We start from the raw sequence: 19816 nt of genomic DNA, 5'->3' as shown, positions 1-19816 counted from the left end.
TTCAAAGCATGGGAAAGGGAAATAGAGTTAGGTTTTAAGCAAAAGTGTAAGTTTTCCCCTGCGTGAAATTCTTTAACACTACTCCATAAGCTAAAACTCTACTAATCCCCAACTATGCCTCCAGATACTGAAAATCTCTTTTCTTAGGATTTGGCAGGCTAACTGGAAATGCCCCATATTTGTGTTTTGATCTATACAGATTCATCTATCACTGAAATGTCAGCATTTATAATGTCAGCTTTGCAGCTGGGAGAGAGGGACAATCAGTCACCCAGGAGACTTTAAAGCTGTATCCTGAGACAGTATTTAGAATCTGTGACTTTGTAACACAGCTGCAAACTTTATTAAGGAGGAGGAAGTATTTATGCTGGAGGGAAGAATTATAATAGAACCTCATAGGGATTTATACAGATATATTAAAAATTAAATTGAATTGAATTTGGTTTTATATTGAGCCTGTCAGATTCGAGACATTCCAAAGTGCTTTTTTAAAAAAGCAAAGAGTTACTTATTGGTATCAGAATGACTGTACAGGCAGCCTGTATGCATACAAAGTATATTAAAGCATAATTTTGGACGGTCCTGGTTCAAATCTTCAACTGCTCCCAGAACAATATTGGAAAATGTATTTATATTCTTTATGGATATTGAAATCTGCATTTAAACTACAAAATGGATAATTTTGTGGCTGTGCGTGCAAATGGCAGGCTTGCAAGTACAGCAGCAGATGTTTGCCTACAACTGGGAGCACTGATTAGGTGTCAGAAATAAAATGATTGGGTTCGAGACACCAAGTAAAACAGCATTTTTCCTGGAGATTCTGTTCGAAGGCAAATTATTTTGTTGACTAACGAATTTTCCATGGACTTGACCACTTTTCCTCAAAAAAAAAAAAAAAAAAAAAAAAAAAAAAAAAAAAGGGCTGTCTAAAAACTGTCTTTAGAGTAAACCTGACAATAAAGAAGTGTCTGATTTTTCTCTTACAAATTCAAACTGTTCCTGGAAATAATAATAAGCCTTTTTGTGAATAGCTCTACCAGTCAATTCTCTAGTTCACAGGGGGACTGCATACAGCTATCCCATATGAGGCAGTTCCTAGGGTCTGCTGCAAGCCACACAGCATATGTTGAAAACATAAAAGTAAAATCCATCCTGCCACCTCCCTTTGCTATTAGGTACACAGATTTTGACCCTTGAGTGTGTGTGCAGTTGAGGAGTGGCTATAATATCAACTTTTCCACCACTCACCCACCACCCTCCTAGTCTGTTTCAGCCCAAACAACTACATATATGAAGCTGATTATAGATTTTATAAGGTATTTGTTGACTTTATACTCATTTGACTTGATTTTAATTTGTTTTTTTCCATATAAAGGGCTGTGACTGCAGACATTTGGTGGCTATAAATCCGTGGCACAGCCCTCTTTTCCAGTTATTTGACTTTATAGATATATTCCTATATTATAGATATAAAGGGAAGATTTCTAGGGACTGTTTTCATTACTCTGATTTAAGCAAAACTTTTATTTGGTTTGCTGGCAGCTGCAGAAATATGGCTTTGCTGTAAAGCAAGTAAGAAGTACAGGCATAAAACGCGGTAGCAGAGGAGCTGGCTTTTAATGAGATCAGCTGCTGGTATAAACATATTTTACTCTCACATAAGTGGCCACAAGTCCCCCAGAAAAAGTATCAGATGGCCCATGTCCTCCTATTCAGTGTTTTAATTGAAATTCTGAGCAAGTGATACTTGCAGAAAGTTTGTTGGGAGAAAGTAGGAAAATGCTGAATTGCGTTTGCATCAGCATTAGAGGCAGCCAACAGAGACAGAGCCTCAAACGGTGCTCTAAGGTCCGACACCGAAGACGATAAAAACGAATGGATCCGAATCAGTAGGGCTTACGGTGGGTCAAACAGAGATGTCAGAGAGCGCACCAAAGCCACGGCCTTTTAGAAGACGTGACCGCCAACGTGGTACCATCAGCTAACGCCCGGTCTTTCCACGGTGAATTGCGTGAATGGAAATGCCGGACAATTTGTATGTTTTATCTTGCTTTTGTTATTGTTTGCTGCTTTTCAGCCTGTCTTGGCTTTACCGCGGCAAGTTGTCAACACGGGGCACGTCCAAGAACGCTGCCTCGTTGTGCTCGCCGGGGGCTCTGAATCAGCCAATATGTTACCTCCCACAAAGAGGGTCAGAACTTCAATAGATCATCGTACATTAAATATCAGTTGATTGTTTAAATCAAATAATCAGTAGAAATAATAGATTATTCTATAGCAGTCCTCAGCATCTCCAGAATAATTGAGCTAATGTAGAAACTACAAGGGGTGCAGAGAGAAGCAGTGCTGATCTGTGACATAATGTTGTTTCTGGGGCGAGCTAATATGAATATACGTTAGAAATGGTTGGGTTTTTTTTTTCCTGGGTGATTTTCATCACAGAACAATAATTTGTTAAATCTGAAACATTTCACAGATGATGTTTGTCAAAAAAAATGTCAGAAAATTCTCTTGTGTCTAGGATGTAATTTCTAGCCCAAACTGGAGGTAGAGAGACACTTCTGAACTGTCAGTAGCATCGTGATTAGAGCCATTGCCTGTGGGGACTAAAGTTCAACGCTCCCTTCAGGGGACTTAATTTTAATGCCCTATTTTCTTGGCAAGTGCTGTAACCAAAGGGCTTTCAGCTGCTTTGGGGTCACTTCATTCTCCTTTCATTGTGGAACAGGAGAAAATGAATCCCCTCAGCTATATGAGAGATTAGAAAACAGGAGAAACAATTGGGCTGTGAGAAATAGCTGGGGGGGGGGGAGCATTTCCTTTCTAACTTACAGTAGCAAAATTAACATTTTGTGGCTTATTTGTATTGCCAAAGTGGCCTTAGCGAAATGATGAGGCCTGCTGAGGCATCTGTAAGAGCCAAATACATCTGTAGACATTTATCATAAAGGTGAAGTATCAGAGCCATAAATCTGGCCAAGTACATAGTCAGGAAAACAAACAAAGTATACCTTCCCTTTCTGAACATATTTACCCCCCCTTTTTTTTTAACCGAGAAAGTTAAAATATTTTGGTTTGAGTGTTTTCCCAAATAATGAGAGGAAATAAAAAAGCTGTATGGCAGCAGGTAACATGGAAACTACTCCTTAGATAGGGGCTTTATAAGTGTTTGTAAATAATACTGAAGATAAAGGACCCTGCAAATCTGGCACCTCACTAAGAAAACTACAGCTTGCACAGAAGCAAAGGAATCATCAGTGGCATTTGTAAAACTCAGGGAATATCTTGGATTTCTAGTAGGGAATTTGACATTTCAAAGTTGGCTTTGATGTTTAAGATTCCAGAAGTGCATACCCTGCCCGAATGGAGGACCACTGGCGTTACAGTACTGAGTTTTCAAAACGTTGTAAACCTCAGGTAGTCAGTCTATGATTTATCACCTGAGTCAGGGTTGAAGCCATAAGAAAAACCCTCCCCAGCGTGGAGATTCAGAGGCTGACAAACGAGCGTCTCCCCCTCGTCCCCCAGAGCGGAGACGAGAAGCGGCCGCGCTGAGATAAAGCCTTCAAAGTCCTGCTAAGTGCATCTCCTGCTATGTGTTACAGAAGGAGATATGCTGATGGTTGAGAGGCTTTTCAAAGTGTTAATTGTGCTTTGGTGTAATTCTTTTTGATATTAACAAGGAGAATCCATATCAGCTCTACCAGAGGATGTGAATTTTTCTCTGATACCAGACTAAATCAGGAGTCAACTAGCCCATGCCACTACAACTGCAGTGCGATGTAAACTCTCCCTTTTCCCAACCCTACAGATAATGGTTTATGGCCACTCTGAGGGTCAGGACTGTATGTCCGTGGAAAGAAACTGGTGGGACTGGAAAGGACAAGGCGAATGTGTTAACCGTGCTTCAGAGCGTTACACACTTACTCTGACAAGATTTTCTCAGAGGGATTGGTGTTGTCCTAGTCGCGTCGGTCAGCACGAACTGCTGTGTGCTCACCTGGTCGTGGGAGAGTGTCTCTGCGCCTCAAGGCAAAGCTCAGGACAGCCACTCAGCTTACGTACGCCACGGACCAACTTCTGCTGGGTTATGAGGAGAGGGTGGCACACAGCGAGAGGAACTTGGGGAACATCGCTAAGTTTCTGGGCCTTGCCTGATTTGCAGATATTTGTAGACTTTGCTCCCAAGCCTTGAGAAAACCTTAGGTTACACAAATATGTAAGAACAATTTTCCAAATATTTGATATGAACCTCTTTAAGGCATCAGATAGCGTTATATTGGATGACTTGAAATACATGTACTTAGAGAAGCGTGAACTGCTTCGTTCATCACTGTAGGGGCTAGCTTAGTGATTGACTTTAAGACTTAGACCATCACGTAATGGAAGTGTACAAACACTTAGAAAAGTGGCACTAGCACAGCCAGGCGTTCAGCTTTGGTTAACGTAGGAACAGGGGGCCTGCTGCTGTCAGTGAGAAACTGGACGGACTTGAAGAACTTTACAGCTCTGGTCCGTTCCTGCAGATCCCTTAAAAACTCAACCTTTCAAGAGCCATATTTAAATTCATTTCTAAAATACCTAGTAGATGTTACAGACAATTTCAATCTTGGGTTCCATGTGATACAGGCAAGGTTTAGCCGCAGCTTTACTTCCATGAGATCATTCTTAAATGCTTCGTATAAATTATTTACAGCTAATTCATATTTAATTGTTTAGTAATGAATAACAACTGCTTCTATTTATAAATGATAAAATATGCTGTGTGATCATAAAGTCAAGAGTTAATTGAAAGGAACACTAATTATAATACTCAAAAAAATATAACTGGAAAAACTGCACTCTAGTGGGAGTCCTTGTTGCTGTAGCTATGTTCACTACTCTTCAAAACAAGAATTTCTGGTGTGATGGAATGTAATGAAGTGATGAATGCTCAACACTTTTGTGGTTAGATAATAAATGATTCTTCAGGCTACCTAAGGAACTTCCTTGCCAATTTTAATTTACACTCCAAATTAGGCCTAGATGCACGAACATTAACAAGTCCAAAATAAATGTGGAAGATACATGACTTATCTTGGTTGGTGGTTATGAGAAGAAATCATGAAAGTCTTACTGATTTCTACTGGGTTGGACCAAAATCAGGTAATATTTGGAAGCTTTTACTTCATATTTGAGTATACCGGAAATGAAAGTACCAAGTTTAATTCATGAAGGCAAAAACACAAGAATTCAAAAAAGGTCTTCCCAAATATGTCAAAATCTATTTTTTACATTTCAGGGAAGAGTGAGCAAGAGGCTTATTTATAGCTGAGATACAGAGCGCAACTGATGTGGCCATTTGCTGTCTCTACAGTGCCACGACAATAAATTCTTCCAAACTCCCAGGGGAATATCACATAAGTGTCTGGATTATTCCATGGCTAGTGTAGCTGCCCATGATTTTCAAAGCCATGGCACTACAGTCACATTCTTTCATGCTGGAAGCATCTGTGCTTCAGGCTGTGAAAGGGAATGACAAATGCCTGTACCAGGAACGCAACAGCCCCTGCTGCTGAAGTCCCAGAATAGAAGGGCCTTCTGGAGGCCACACTACTGCTAAATTTACAAGTTAAGCAAAATCAGCCACTGGTGAGAATTGTTATTTTTCATGTACACTAAAAATGCCAGAATTAAATTGAAGTTAGATAGCAGAGTGTTGATTTATGCTCATTAGCAAAATATTAACATTTGACTATCTTGATCTATGGAAGTTTCATCTTTTTGCTTGAAAGATAGCACATACATTCGCAGCTATACATTTCTTGCATAGTATTCTTTTCATCTTTTCATAATGTCTCTGAAGTGCTTGTCCTCTTTTCTTTGTTTTTCCTGAAGCTCTCCTCCTAGGAGTTTCTTCTTTATGTCTTATCTACAGCTCTTTCTGCCACAGTTGCAAAAAATTATTTTTTATTCATTCATGCTAATACAGAAAAAGATACAGCAATACAGCATGAACAAGTTTATTTTCAGTGAAATTATTTTAGAATTGCAATGTTTAGTAGTAATTTTTAAGCATGTTGATAGAGGATTTTCATGAAGTAGTAGCCAGAGGTTACTTGCTTGCTACCGGCATAGACAAGAAACATGTGCACCTGCAAGGTGGCAGGTGAACGTATCTATTGTAAAACATCTTCCTGTCCCAGCTGAGGTCTAACTTAGGCATAAAACTTAGACATTCTGCATGCTGATAAACGAAAATGTCTTGAATATGAAAGGTATTTACTTTTTTTTAGTCTGAAAGTAGACTGAAAAAAAACTGAAAAACTGAAAGTAGAATCATTGGACTGGAAAAAAAATGAAAAGGTAAAGTGCTGCAATTAAGATGCAGAAGGTTGTACTCTGCTCTTTTTCTTCAGTGGTAATGTTATTACTGCATTATTGGAGAGCCTGCAGGTACAGGCTCTTACACACAGAAAAATCCAAGTGTCTTGCAACAAGAAAAATGCCATTTATTCTGGATAGAGAAGAGGCTAGATTTCTGGAGAGAAATAAAGTGGAGCTGCCTACACAAATGTAGGCATGGATGGTTGAAGGTATGTCCAACCTTGGTCTATTAGCGCTCCAACCTGGCAACATAATTTAGATCCAGCACAAAAAAGGGGGCTAGACTGTCTCCAGAAATGGGCCAGCTTGAGTGCAGAGAGAGCAAACACAAATTTTTTTGCACCTGCCTGTGCAAACACACCAAAGATTGTCTCAAAGTAGAGGAGCAGCTGCTGTTAAGTTCTGGACTGACTTACACATTTGTGCATGCTTAGGTAATTGGCTGGAACAGTGTTTTGCCCACTAATGCTTTACCCTAAACAATGAGGATTTTTCTAATGAGAAACCCCAAACAAACCAGTAGTCTGTGGGCATGTTTTCCGTGGTTATAGTAATTTACAACTCAGGGAAATATTTTGAATTGTCATGTCATTTCAGTTCACTTGGTACATTTGCTGTCCACATAATGACAACTCAATGGAGAATTAACTCTAAAAGCATGTTTAATGTGCCTGCAAAATGTATTTTTTTCATTATCAAACTTCACTTTATGAAACCAGCAATAATAATAAATAAATGATAAAGCCAACAAATAAAGTGAATCATGTAGCTCAACATACGGAGAAGAGGAGTTTTATATCATTTATTAGAGGAAGTGAATATAGGAACTATGATAGGACTAGCAAGTCCAAAGAAACAAACAGCCCTTCTGATTGACACTGGAAGAAAGTTATTTGCCTACTACAGCTCTTTGAGAGAACTGAAAATGGAATCTTGATCTAGAAACTCAATATGTGGGCAAAAATGTATCTTGCTTTCAGAAGGTTTGTGTAAAATTGGTCGACCTGTATGTTCATTCATAGCTTAAGTTATTGTCTTTAGGAATGTAAATGAGGGGACTTGAAAGCTTAAAAGGATCTTAAGAGATCATCTAGTCCATCCCTCAGACAGCTGCTTCTTGAATCTGCTTTTAAACCTCCCTCAGCAGTCAGTTCCATGGCATCACTATCCTTATTGCTAAAAATGTTTCTTAAAGTCTAATATGAATCTGCTTGGTTGAAATTAAACTTATTACTACTTGTCTTAAGCAGCATTGACATGGAAAAATAGAATAAAAGATTCTCTTCCTCTTTGTAATGTCCTTTTATGAATCTAAAGACTATTATATCCACCTTCCTTGTAGTTTCCCCTTCTAGGTTAAACAACCCTAATTCATTTAATCTTTCTGCATTAGCAAAATTTCTAGACCTAGCATCTTTCTGCTTGTTCCCCCTCAACTCTCTTCAGCTGGTCCACATCCTTCTGGAAGTGCAGCACTCAAAAAGCCCAGTATTCTAGCTAAGGCCTTGCATTTGTAGCAGAGCAGAGGCTTTACTTAGCAGCTCTGCTTTTGTTTCTGCATCCCAGCATGGAACTTGCCTCTCCTGCAACAGAAGGACACTGTTAAATAGTAGCTGGTTTCTGATCCACAGTATCCTCGGATTCTTTGCTTTGAAGCAGCTAACTAAAGAGTTCCGTATTCTGAATTTGTGCAATTAATTATTCCTGCCTGATTTCACTTTTCCCCATGGAAGAAAATTCTGGTTATTTTCTGCTGTCATTATCAGGACCATTTTGAACTCTAGTCTGTCCTCCAGCAAACAATCAGTCCCTCCCATGAGGTATTGTCTGCAACCTTAATAAGCACAGTTCCATTTCGTTCTCCTAGCCGTTAATGATAGCTTTGGATAGTAGCAAACATCAGACATCTTCACTTAATACCTCTGTCGTTTTGACAGAAAACCTCTGATGAAACTCAGTGCCATTTCTCAACCAGCCTTTCATTCCAGCTTGCTCAGGAAAATATTGCATGTGACTATAAATGTCTTGTTGGTAAAGACGTATGCATCTGGGGAGTGACTTGGGCATGTAAACACACACACATCTAGTGCTATTATGATACCTGAAAGTATTCACAAAGGGCTGGCAGATAGGACACAGAGCCAAGGGAGACTGGCACCACTTTGGAGCAGTATCTGGACAGTGGATAAAACATCCCAGAACGAGTCAAACAGTGGTGCTTCCACTCAGGAGGAAATGGGCACTATTCTTGTTTCTCTTTGCTCAGAGTGTCAGGCTGATGTGAAAAAAAATAGCTTGGTCTCACATGATTTCCCTGCTCTGTTGCAAGCCTTCCCAAACAGATGTCTGGATGATTAACAACCCCAAATTTTATCTGTGATGGGCAGTAAACCTTTTTGTTATAGTTTATTGTATGTAATCATTGTAGAAGGCCAAGCTGAGCATGATTAGAGCAGGTGGAAGTCCCTGGGGCAGGAGGTGATTGCTCATTCCTGAGTAGCACCTGAGCATGCCTGTGGGGAAGGGGAGCTCCCAGTAGGCAAGGTGATGCCAGCAGGCTGTGAAACAGTTTTCAGGCGGTGGTGAGTTTGGACAAGCTGATGCTGGGTGGCTGGTCTGGAGCAGCATGCAGCCAGGGCTCTAAGGTAAATGCTAACAATTTTTGTTGGATTGCGTTTATTTGCTTGAGGCATCTAAAGGCACTCAAGGAAGGGAAAATAGAGTAAATGATGACTGTAGTGTGACGCCTTCTTTGCTAAATTGTTTTGGTACTAGAAGAAGGGCAGGTGGCCAAAGCATTGGTAGATTTTTTTTTTTAAAGGGTTTGGGGAGAGATCAAAGGAACTACCGACCAGTTAACCTGAAATCTGTATCAGATGAAGTATCAAACTAATGGATTTGGGGATAAAATATAGAGAAAGCATTGACATGGCTTTGTATAAGGAAATCATATCATATAAACCTACTGGAGGGTTTTGTTTGGTTGGCCAGTTGGTTTGTCTGTCTTTTGTGGCTCCATAAAGAAGTGGAGAGGGAATATCTGGTTAATGCAATCAATATGGATTTGTGAAAGATTTTTTTTTTTTAAAAAAGCAGTTCACCAAAGACCTTTAAAGTCTGTAAGTAATCCTGAGATAAAGACAAGGTTCTTGAACTTGTGAAAGACTAAAGGGTGTGAATAAATGTCACCAAGAGAGTTCAACAGGTTTCTGTGCTGTCCAGCTTAGTCATAGGTAACCTAGAAAAGGGAGCGAACAACTTGACAGTCTGCTAATGATACTTAGTTAATTGTGGTAATAAAGATGAGGGCCCGCTCAGAAGAACTGATTATGGGCTTTACAAGGCATGGTCACTGGCAAAAAAATAGATGAAATTCAGCACTAGTGAATGTAAAGTGATACATGTGGATAAAAACAATCTGAATTTCATATATATAATTATGTGAGCAGATCATTAGCGCTCTGGCCAGACCTTGATCTTTTCATGGAACTATTATAAACTCAGCTTAATGGTCAGTAGCAGCTAGAAAGCAAAAGTAATGTCAGAAATGACTGGGGGAAAAAGGGGGGATTAGAGTAGAACATATATTACGGTGTAAATCTATGGTTCACTCCATCACTTATGTTGTGTGCCCTTAATGTGTGGTAGAACTGGAAAAAATTCAGAAAAGGGTAGCAATAGAGATCGAAAGTTCAGAATAATGTCTTTACAAGGAACAACTACGTATGCTAAGGCTATCATCCTGGAAAGAGAGGACAGAGGGAGAATAGGACATAGATCACTTGTTTGCTGTCTCTTCCAGTGCAAGAGCAGAAGACATTAAACAAAGTTTGCAATTTACAGAGGACAAAACAAAGGACAGAGCTCTTCACACCTGTGCTTAAACTATGAAACTCCTTTGTTACTGCAAGCTTACAGTAGCCTTCAAGAGTTCATGATCATAGGAGAAAAATCCATTGAGAGTTGCTAAGTGTACAGAAGCTATTTCTGGAAGATCCAGAGCCACATGCAGTTGGGGCTTGGGGGTGTATATAGGGAAAATATCGCCATATGCTTCCTCTATTCTTGTATTTTTTTCCAAGGCCACCTGCTTTAGGCCAATATCAAAGACAGGACGAGCTTTTGGTATAACCCAGTATGAATGCTCTCTGATGATGAAATAGAGATGTTTCCCAGGCACCTGGAGGGACTGTGCAAGATTAGCAGTAACCTGAGTTAAAATTTGCAGTCAGTGAGCTGCGGGTTGGGAACAAATCTCGAAAAAAGCAGGTGCCCTGCAAAGGCAGAGCAGTAGGAGGGAGATATTTTTAACTACTCTTTCTTTTTTATTTTATCTTCTCCGGTCTAAAAAATTATTTATGAAGGGAATTCTATGGTATGGTGCCTACAGTGGCAAGGGACTGGACCTAATGGCACAGGACATCCTTCTTAGCCTAAAGTTTCTGAGCCCAGGAGTCACAAACCATCTTCCTGGATGGAATCAGGTTTTTAGAGGCTTAAATTTGAGTTTCATCCACGTTACATATTGATTTGAATTGTTCGTGGATATTAATTCTTCTGTTAACTGCATTAGTGGAAAGGAGATAAGGTTGTGGATTTTAGGTCAAATTTTAGTGTTGATTACACTATTGTGATCTAAATGAAATGCAAACATCAGTACAGAATTTGTTTTTCCACAGTCAGTTGCTCTTTTTTTCCCTCAACTTCTAGAGAAGGTCATCTCTGAACTAGAGGTTTACAAAGTCATTAGTACATTAGCGTCTTAGGACTGACCTTGCTTGTAGTGATCGAAACCACCAAATGTTCTGGTTTACCTTCATGGGAAAAGGATCAAGTTACTAAAATTTACTTTAACCATTTATTGAATTCTTCTGCTTCTTGTAACAAGTATAATTTGCTTAGAATACTATTTCAGCATAAACTATTTAATTCCATATTAGAGCATTATTTGTGGGGGAAGGGGTATTTGCTTCTTGAAATGAGATACATACTTATAAAACTTTAAAGAAAAAAATAATAAGATATATTTAAATGTTATGATGTAGAATGTTAGTATACTAGATGGCTCTTTAGCCACCTGAGTCTATCAGTATTACCAAAGTGTATTGGCAACTTCTTATCTCTAACAATAGTTAGTTCTTCAGTCACTGTAAGCCATAGTAAAAAGTTACCCCTATAACACTAACATCTCTGCCAAGTATTGAAGCACAAGATCAAGCTGTATGTTCCTTTCAAAATAAACGGATAAAATAAAATAAAAAAACAGAATGTACAGATATATTTTTAGAAACTGAAATTGCTGCTTGAACGCAGTGCAGTGGATTAATGTACTGCTTTAATAGACTGGCCTTCTGCCTCTACTGCTCATTTAAATCCTACGAAGAACAAAGTGATTAAAAATCTTTCTGATCTGTCAAGGGTAAAGGATGGTCACCAGAAAACTGAGTCAAAGGATTTTAGTTTAGCTGTTAGGAATATACATCAGAAGAAATCAGTGCTCTGTACTGCGAAATCAGATTCTTGTCAGAAGAAATCATGTTAGCAGAAATGCTAATATAAGATGGCTGGGATAACTTAAAAAGGCAAACAAAGTGCACTTGTGGGAAAGTGAAAAGGTGCTGAGTTTGGAAACGGCTACCTTTGTGGTATTCAGTATTTAAATATATAGGAAAATATGCTTTTCAGATTTGCTTGCCCCAGCCCACAGAGATCTCTAGAACTGCAAAAGAACGTTATTTACTAAAAGTGAATCAAGGTTAGGAAGAAAAGGTCTTATCTGGTTCTCAGTTATCTCTTGTAGCTCCATGTCCGTTCAGGTAAGGCTGTTGGATGTGGACGTGGTGGGCTTTCTACTTTTTCCCTTGAGTAAAAAGAGAACTTCCATTATATGTTCCTTTTCCCAGAGCGTGTGCATGTGCAGTTGGGAGGGCTGGTTTCTTTTTTGTTCAAGAGAATTTATTTCCGTGTTGTTAAATATCACTAGACATTCTGCAGTGGTATCAGTGAGAGTCTTTCTTTTGAGACATCAGCAGCCGGCACCCGTCCGGGTTCGTAGGATTAACGGTGGAAGAGCAGGTGTGAGGGGACTTGGGCATTTTGAATAAAATATTTAGACCTGCTCTGCGTTATGGCTGACCTTTGTAATAATGTCATTGACAATTCATACATAGCACAAAGTATGGAGTATAGCTCAAATATTGCAGTTGCCTGACCGCATGATTAGGCAAGTAATAGGAATCGCACAGCTTTGTGTGTGAACCGAGGTCACTCCAAGTAATGATCTCTGAATTCTTTTATTCAAGGACTAGTGTGTGTGTAAGGGAAAGAAGTTAAAATACAAAAATAATAAATATTACATTACTGATAACTCTTTAAACAAGAATTGCAGATAAAATGCTGGCGTCCGTGCCTGTTCAGAAGGGCAGAGTATTTAAACCACCAGATACAGGAGGCACAGATTGTGTCAGGATAAAAGATCAAAAGGACTTAAGTGTAGCAGGGAGTAAAACTATGAACAGGGGATGAAAAATTCGGGTCTATTAAGCTACTTTAGAAGTTGTCAACAGGACTCCTGCATATGTAAGATTTCCTCTTGACTTCTGTAGATTGTGACTTGTGCCAAAATTAATTAAAACCTCAGGTTTCAGCAAAAGACTCTTGAATCCTGCATACGCAAGTTCTCTGCACTTTTTGGTATGAAAGAAAATAAGGGAGCACAAGTAAATAGGCCTATAGGGTTTTTTCTTCCAGTGATAATGAAGAGAACATATTAATTTATGGTTCCTGTTTGCAAAGGAGGTAGAAGAGTTACTACTTAAATTTGGACACAGCTACACTCTCTAGGGTTGAAAGTGGGGAGAAGGACTTCTTGGGGAGAAACAGTTGGTTCTTTTCTGCCGTTTTCTCTATGTTGAAGGAATCCATGAGTAGGGGTAGTTCCTCTCCTCCTGACCTTGCGAGGAAGGACTTTCCTGTCTCCTGCCTTAGGTAGGCAGCTGTCATCCCTTGTGCTGTTGCCATTAGGTGCTTTGCGAATCTGGTGGGACGATGGGGACTGCCAAAGACCTCTTTTTTCTTGTCTTCACCCTCTTCCTAACAATGTTAGATTTAAAAGGCGCTATTCTGGCTGGAGCGCTGCCTGCTGCTTTCTTTTTTTCCTTTTCAAAGTTAAGGTCAGAGGGTAAGCCATGCTGCCAAGCCACTCGGCTGACCGAGTTAAACTTCAGCAATCCTAGCTTAGAAGCCTGACAGCAGTTAAACGTGCGAGAATTTTGCACCACTAGCAACCTTCGTTGCTACAGGTCACTGCCAGTGCGTGTGCATCCCTGGTAGCAGCGCTGACAGCCACAGCATAGGCATCCTGTACAGGATATTACCTCTGTGACTGACAATTTTTAAATGTTGTATCACTGTCTATCTTATGCACAGTTATTGCCCCCTAACAAACCACGCTGGGAGTGGATCACAGCTATGACGTTCACTAGTGTAAATACAATCTTGGTAAACACCTGGGGCGAGAGTCAAATAATCAAATGAGGGTAAAGTCCTGCAGCTATCCTGGGTGGAGGGAGGGAATGACACGATGTCAAGCTGAAGGTGATTTTTCTTCCTGTATCTGAGCTGCATGGCACAGAACAGAGGGCAGGAGCTAAAGGAACCTAGTGAAATTTAAGGAGAGCTGTCATATAATAACGATAACAATATCGAACTAATGTTGTGTTTGCCCCAGAGATCTCAGATGATCAATTAGAGCTTTCACAGTACCCCAGTGAGATTTAAAAAAAAAATAAAATAAAAAATAAAAAACCTTTCACTGTTGTGGAGAGAGTAAAAACTAGATCTCATTACACTTGTTCTTGTACTGTAACCTCAAGGTTATGCTTTCCCTTGCATTTGCCCCCTACTAAATGTGGTTGATGATGACATTTCAATATATATAGTGAGATTACACAGGGATACAGACATTTGTGCTGGCAACTGAGGAAAAGAAAAACAGAGAAGGAAAAGGAAGTGTGGCAGATACGAATGTTGGCCCTACTATTTCCACTATTGTAATATCATCCTTAATATTGGTAAAATTTGCTTTCTTCTCTTTCCTTCACAAGCTGAACACTTTTATTGTAATTTTTTTTATTGTATCTACCAAAGTTGTTTAACATTTAATAGAAGTTTTTCTATAATTGTGCTTACATTGCTTTGTACTTTGGAAGCCTGCAGTAAATAATGAATACTGAACCTAGAAAGACAGGTGATACTTAAACATCTGTGTGGTGTGTTGCTTGACTGCTGGAGGGAGCAAAGATATGAAGGATACTAACTCATAATAATGTGTAAATACAAAGATGATAGTCATAAGGGTTTCTGGCAAGCCTCCGGTATAAATTACCCTCAAGAGATTGCAAGCTTTTGCAGAATCTGAATATCCAGACAGTCTATGCTGTAGATCAACTATTAACACAGTCTTTACTTTAAGACAGTGGCAAAAAAAGTGTCTGGGATAAAGAAGTCTCTTACTTGGCTTTCACAGATGTCATACAGACTTCAGTCTCAACGGCAGAAATTTTCTAGACACTGGAAAGAGTTGTTTTCTCTCTAATCCTCATCTTAGTCTGACTGGATCTTCTCACAGTGTCATGCAAGTTTAATGTGATGGCGATCAATCTGACAGATTTGAAATGCACAGTGGTGCTAAACTGGGATGTGTTTTGGCAGAAACACTCCTCAGCACACAATTTCCCTTGTTTTTAATTCAGATTTTCTATCTGTTTCTGAAGAGGTGCACTTCCATGCAAAAGTCAGGTGCAAATTCAAGTCCCTGCTGATTAGCAAAAGTTTTTTTACTTTGAGAGCACAACATTCAATGCATATAATGATGGTAAATGCCAAAGTCCTTGGTATAGCTTTGCATTTGCTTGTAACATGTCAGCTAACTCTCCATCTATGGAAAAAAATCTTGATTATACGCAAGTCACATTAGTTGATCTGCAAGTAGTTTGTACATGAGTTTTACTCTGTGATTCAGTAAAACTCAGAAAGCTTATTGCTAGATATTGATAATAATTCTCCCATTAAAAAGATAGTTGTCAAAATTCAGTCAAGTGGTGAGCTATCTGTGGGAAAACAGGCCGAGTGGTGAGCACCAAGATGCACACCATGAGGTAAGCATTCCGCTGTCTTGTACTAGGACATGAGAAACTCGTAACCGAAATGAAAGAAGGTTAATCACCTGCCCCAAGGGAAAAGGCGCTGTCTTTTCTGCGTCTTGAGTGTCCGCCAGAAAACCAGAACAGAACTTAAACGATGTGAGATACCAAAGCCATGTAGCCTCGTAAGACTCTTTATTTAAATATACGTCCTTTAGCTTGTTCATCTATTTTTTTTTGAAACTGGATTGCCCGTGAAAGTTCGAAGTATTAAAAATTTCTGAGAATTTTCTGACTGCCTCCTCCACATCAATGATGATTAATTATTAGTTCACTGAGCCACAATAAATATCTCTAATTATTTAGATTAAAAAGTATCACTTCTCTGATTAAATAAAAAACGGAGCAACAATATATTTTCTTTAACTTGCTGGCAAAGCATCATGCATGCTTTTTTCTTCATTTATGGAGTGCCATCTTAGTCTTTGTAGAAAGACTTTTCCCCTCCCCTTTCCAAACTGTTCTTGGCCTTTATATAATTCACAGCTTGAACAAAACTAGGAATTTCTGATGCACTCTTATAATATTCTATGACAGAATCTCAGCTTAGACTAAGCTTCTATGATCTAAGTAAGAAAAAATGAAAATAAAATTTTCATTATAGTGCACTTGTGATATTAGAGCAATGGCTGAAATAATTTGAAAAGAAAGCAAGCCACATAGAATTTTTTTCCTTTCAGTCTTTTTGAACCTTGACAATCTAGCCCTTTTACTTCAGCTACAAAGACTGTAACTCGTGGAATAAAAAATACAATTAAGACTGGCACCTAATTGACTGTGTCATACATGTTTTGCATTGCTACCAATCAGCACAATTTTTGACTCAGTGATTGCCTACGTTTTCAGCTTTTTAGCTGCACGTTGCCTCCTTCTGAATTTTGTGCTGTACAACAGAGTCCAATTTCATTTGGCGAAGCCATTTGAATTGCTCGTATTTTCTTGCAATTGATTTTGTAGCCTCTGAGGAACAAGTGGTAGTTTGCTCAGTGTGCTCGCTAAGGAACCCAAAATTGATTTAGAACAAACCTGGTCAGAGTAGATCAATTCAGGGCATGGGGACCCTGTGTTGGAAAGGAACATGTAAACTACAGCTTTAAAAATTCCAGTGAAGCAGAAAATAGAGGTTGCTTTATATGTCATATTCTTTCCCGTTTCCATCGGATGGGTAGCGTAACCTGAATCCAGTCATTCCTGAACACTTGCTCTGGGCCATGATATTCTAGGGCATAAAACAGTTGTACCTTGCGCGTCTCAAAACGGTTCCCAGGAGTTTACCACCTCCTAATGTTCACCAGCCGCCCAACGCCAAGACGCTGCAGCGATGAGGTCTCCGGGGAACACTGAAAAGCTGACGTTTGTAAATGAGATTTTTGCCGTCGCTACTGTGCTCATCTGCCTGATACCCGAGCTTCGTTTTGCCCTAACGCAATCACACGCTTTAGAGGAAGCGAAATTATTGCCGCGATGTGCGGCCTCCGAAGCGCTTGATACGGCACCTGAGTGCGTTGGTGCAGCTACAATGTTTTGAGCCAACTGGCGTACTGAATCCTCTCGGCGCCTGACAGATGTCTGTGGTAGGAACCAACTGTACGAGCAGCAAGTATTCTCTAACGTAAAACCGCTCTAACCTCACACGTGAGGCCAAAACACCAAGTTGAGCGAATCTGCTGTTGGCTCCGCTAACAAGCTTAAACCGTCTTGTTGGAATCACGGTGATTTAGTGCCGAGATCTAGCTGCTGCCATCACAGTGAATAACACTGTAATGCTTAAGCACAGATAAAATGAAGCATCCTTAATGTTTTCATATTGTTCGTGCGTCATATATGGACGTTACATTTATAACGATATTTAAGGTGAGTAAAAGAAAAGTGTTAATTGTCTATGTGCTGTGAATTTTCCTTATAAATCTTTGCGATACTGCTTCAATTTCTTAGGCTTCTAAATAGTCTAATGAATTGAGACAATTATCTATATCTTGCTTCTTAACACCCTTGCATGGATTCTTTTAAATATCAAAACGCCACTGTATTTGTGGTAAATTACCCTCTATGGAGGTTTGAAAATGGAGCTTTAATTACATTTCTAGTTCTGGAAACTTCTTTTTATTGAATTTATATTATTAAAACATGCTGAATATAATATCTGTATTATTAAAACATGCTGAATTAGCGTTGCTTTAGCTTTACCATAACTATAAGTATCTTTCGTTTGAATGTTGTCTTCCACCTGTGTGCACGGCCCAGGTGCTTTGACCTGCTCCCGCAGGACCCAGCAGCCTTCAAGCAAGCCCAGGTGGTTGCAGGAGGACGATTTTTGGCCTGGGGCTCAGTGGACAAAGTGGTGACTTGAATGAAACATTTCACTTCGGCCAGGGGCAAAGGAGCATAGCGGTGGCCTCCCTGTAACTGCGGGGAAGTCCGGTGTTACAGCAGTACCTTGTAGGGGCCCTTCCTAAATTACGCTGTGCTGCTCTCACATATGAGCAGGGATCTTATTTCTCCTGATCGTATAATAACGCACTGTTGCTGAGATTGTTTTCATTTCTTTTTTTTTTTTTTTTTTTTGTTGTTGTTCTTATCTGTGATTTCACCCAAAGGTGTTCACCTGAATCCCCATATATTAAAATATAATTGTCTAGCAGAGATTATTGTGCTCTTGGGCCAACAGAAAAATGTGTTCAGGCACCTACATTAGTAAGTGAAGCTAATTTCTACTGCTTACTGTCCTTGGCCATCTATCGCAGCAATGCTTCACGCACACCTCTCCTCTCAAGTTAAGTCCCATGTACCAGGGTGACGAGAAGTCCTTAGACTCCCTCAATATCATTGCAGATATTCTTTCTACTTCAGGGTATTTCTAGAAGCTGTTTTTTGCTCTAAGGGAGATGTAATGCAAGGGAGAATCTGCCCTGCAAGTCATAAAACTGTTTTGCATCTTCCAAAGATAACGTGCTCTCTATGCCTGCAATTAGCATCTTGGTTTCTGTCCCCTTAACGATGTCACCGCTTTCAATGGAGTGACTGGAAATTGCACATACCATGGCACAAAAGCTATGTGGCTGTTGTCACATTTCTGGCTGGCTGCTTCATTCATTTTCTTAAATCTGAATTTTACTCGTTCTGAGAGTATTTCTTTTGTTTTCCCTCTAGTGCTATGTCTATAATAGAGTTATAATTAGCATATTCTCCATGAAGTAGTTTTCTTAATTCCAACACAGTTTCTTTTCTGTTTATCGGTGGTTATTTTGGATGCTTCCTGGTTTTCTCTGGACTTTTGCCTATAAATTATTGTTTCTTCTGTCTTCTCATCACTAAGTTATTACAGCTGGAGTCCATCCACAAAAACTTTTCTTTTTAAACTATGGATGAGCTGAACTGTTATTTCTTAATTTCAGAAAGGGCTTATGCTGACTCTACTATTTTGGTAACTGCCATCGTTTTATTCACTTTGAAAATGTTAGATTGTAGCCCTTTAAATTAATAATGGAATGTCATGCACACATGGTATCAGGCTAATATATATCAAATGATATGGGATGATGAAACCTGACATAATCTAATGAGAAGTGATGCATGCTTCAGAAGCATACTGCAGGGTTCTTTTTTTAATTATTTTATGAGAGTGTCCAGAAGCTGGGAAATAGCTGCAGGACATGGAACACTGCCAGTAAACCCCGGGAAGAAAATTGTAGCAAGTAACTGAAATGTGTTCAATATTGATCATTTTTTCCATACTGTCTGTGATTTATTATTGGACATCCACATTCGATCCTATTTGCACTGAGCTTAATCATTGCTCAGTTGCTGATATGCCCCCATATTGCTACAGAACTAACTTAGTCAAGTTTACTTTATATGTAATATACTGCATTAAATTGTTGCACCTCTTAAGTACAACACAGTATCTATTATTTGGATATCATCTTGTTGTGAGGCTCTTGGATCCCTTTACGGAGTTTTTTCTTCTGCTGGCGTATATCCCTGTACGCCCAGTTTCTTGCAATCAGCCGGCCAACATGGTTCTTTTGAGTACCAAACTACCTCGTGCTTGTGCAGCCGCCGTCCTGCGCCCGAAAAAACACGTCCCCCGCCGGGCAGTTTTCAGGGACCGCACCGAAGCCCATCGTCGCGAGGAGTCTTTCTTTGGTAGCCAGTGACGCAGGATGTGTCTGTCACCTTCCACCTGAGCTGTCACCTCCAAAACTGAAACTGCAGCAGGGAAAAGTGGATGTGTGATATACTAAAGG

Source organism: Rhea pennata, chromosome Z (genome assembly GCF_028389875.1).
Source record: "Rhea pennata isolate bPtePen1 chromosome Z, bPtePen1.pri, whole genome shotgun sequence".
Classification (NCBI taxonomy): domain Eukaryota; kingdom Metazoa; phylum Chordata; class Aves; order Rheiformes; family Rheidae; genus Rhea; species Rhea pennata.
The sequence above is the reverse complement of the archived record's forward strand: the minus strand, read 5'-3'. Positions refer to the sequence as shown.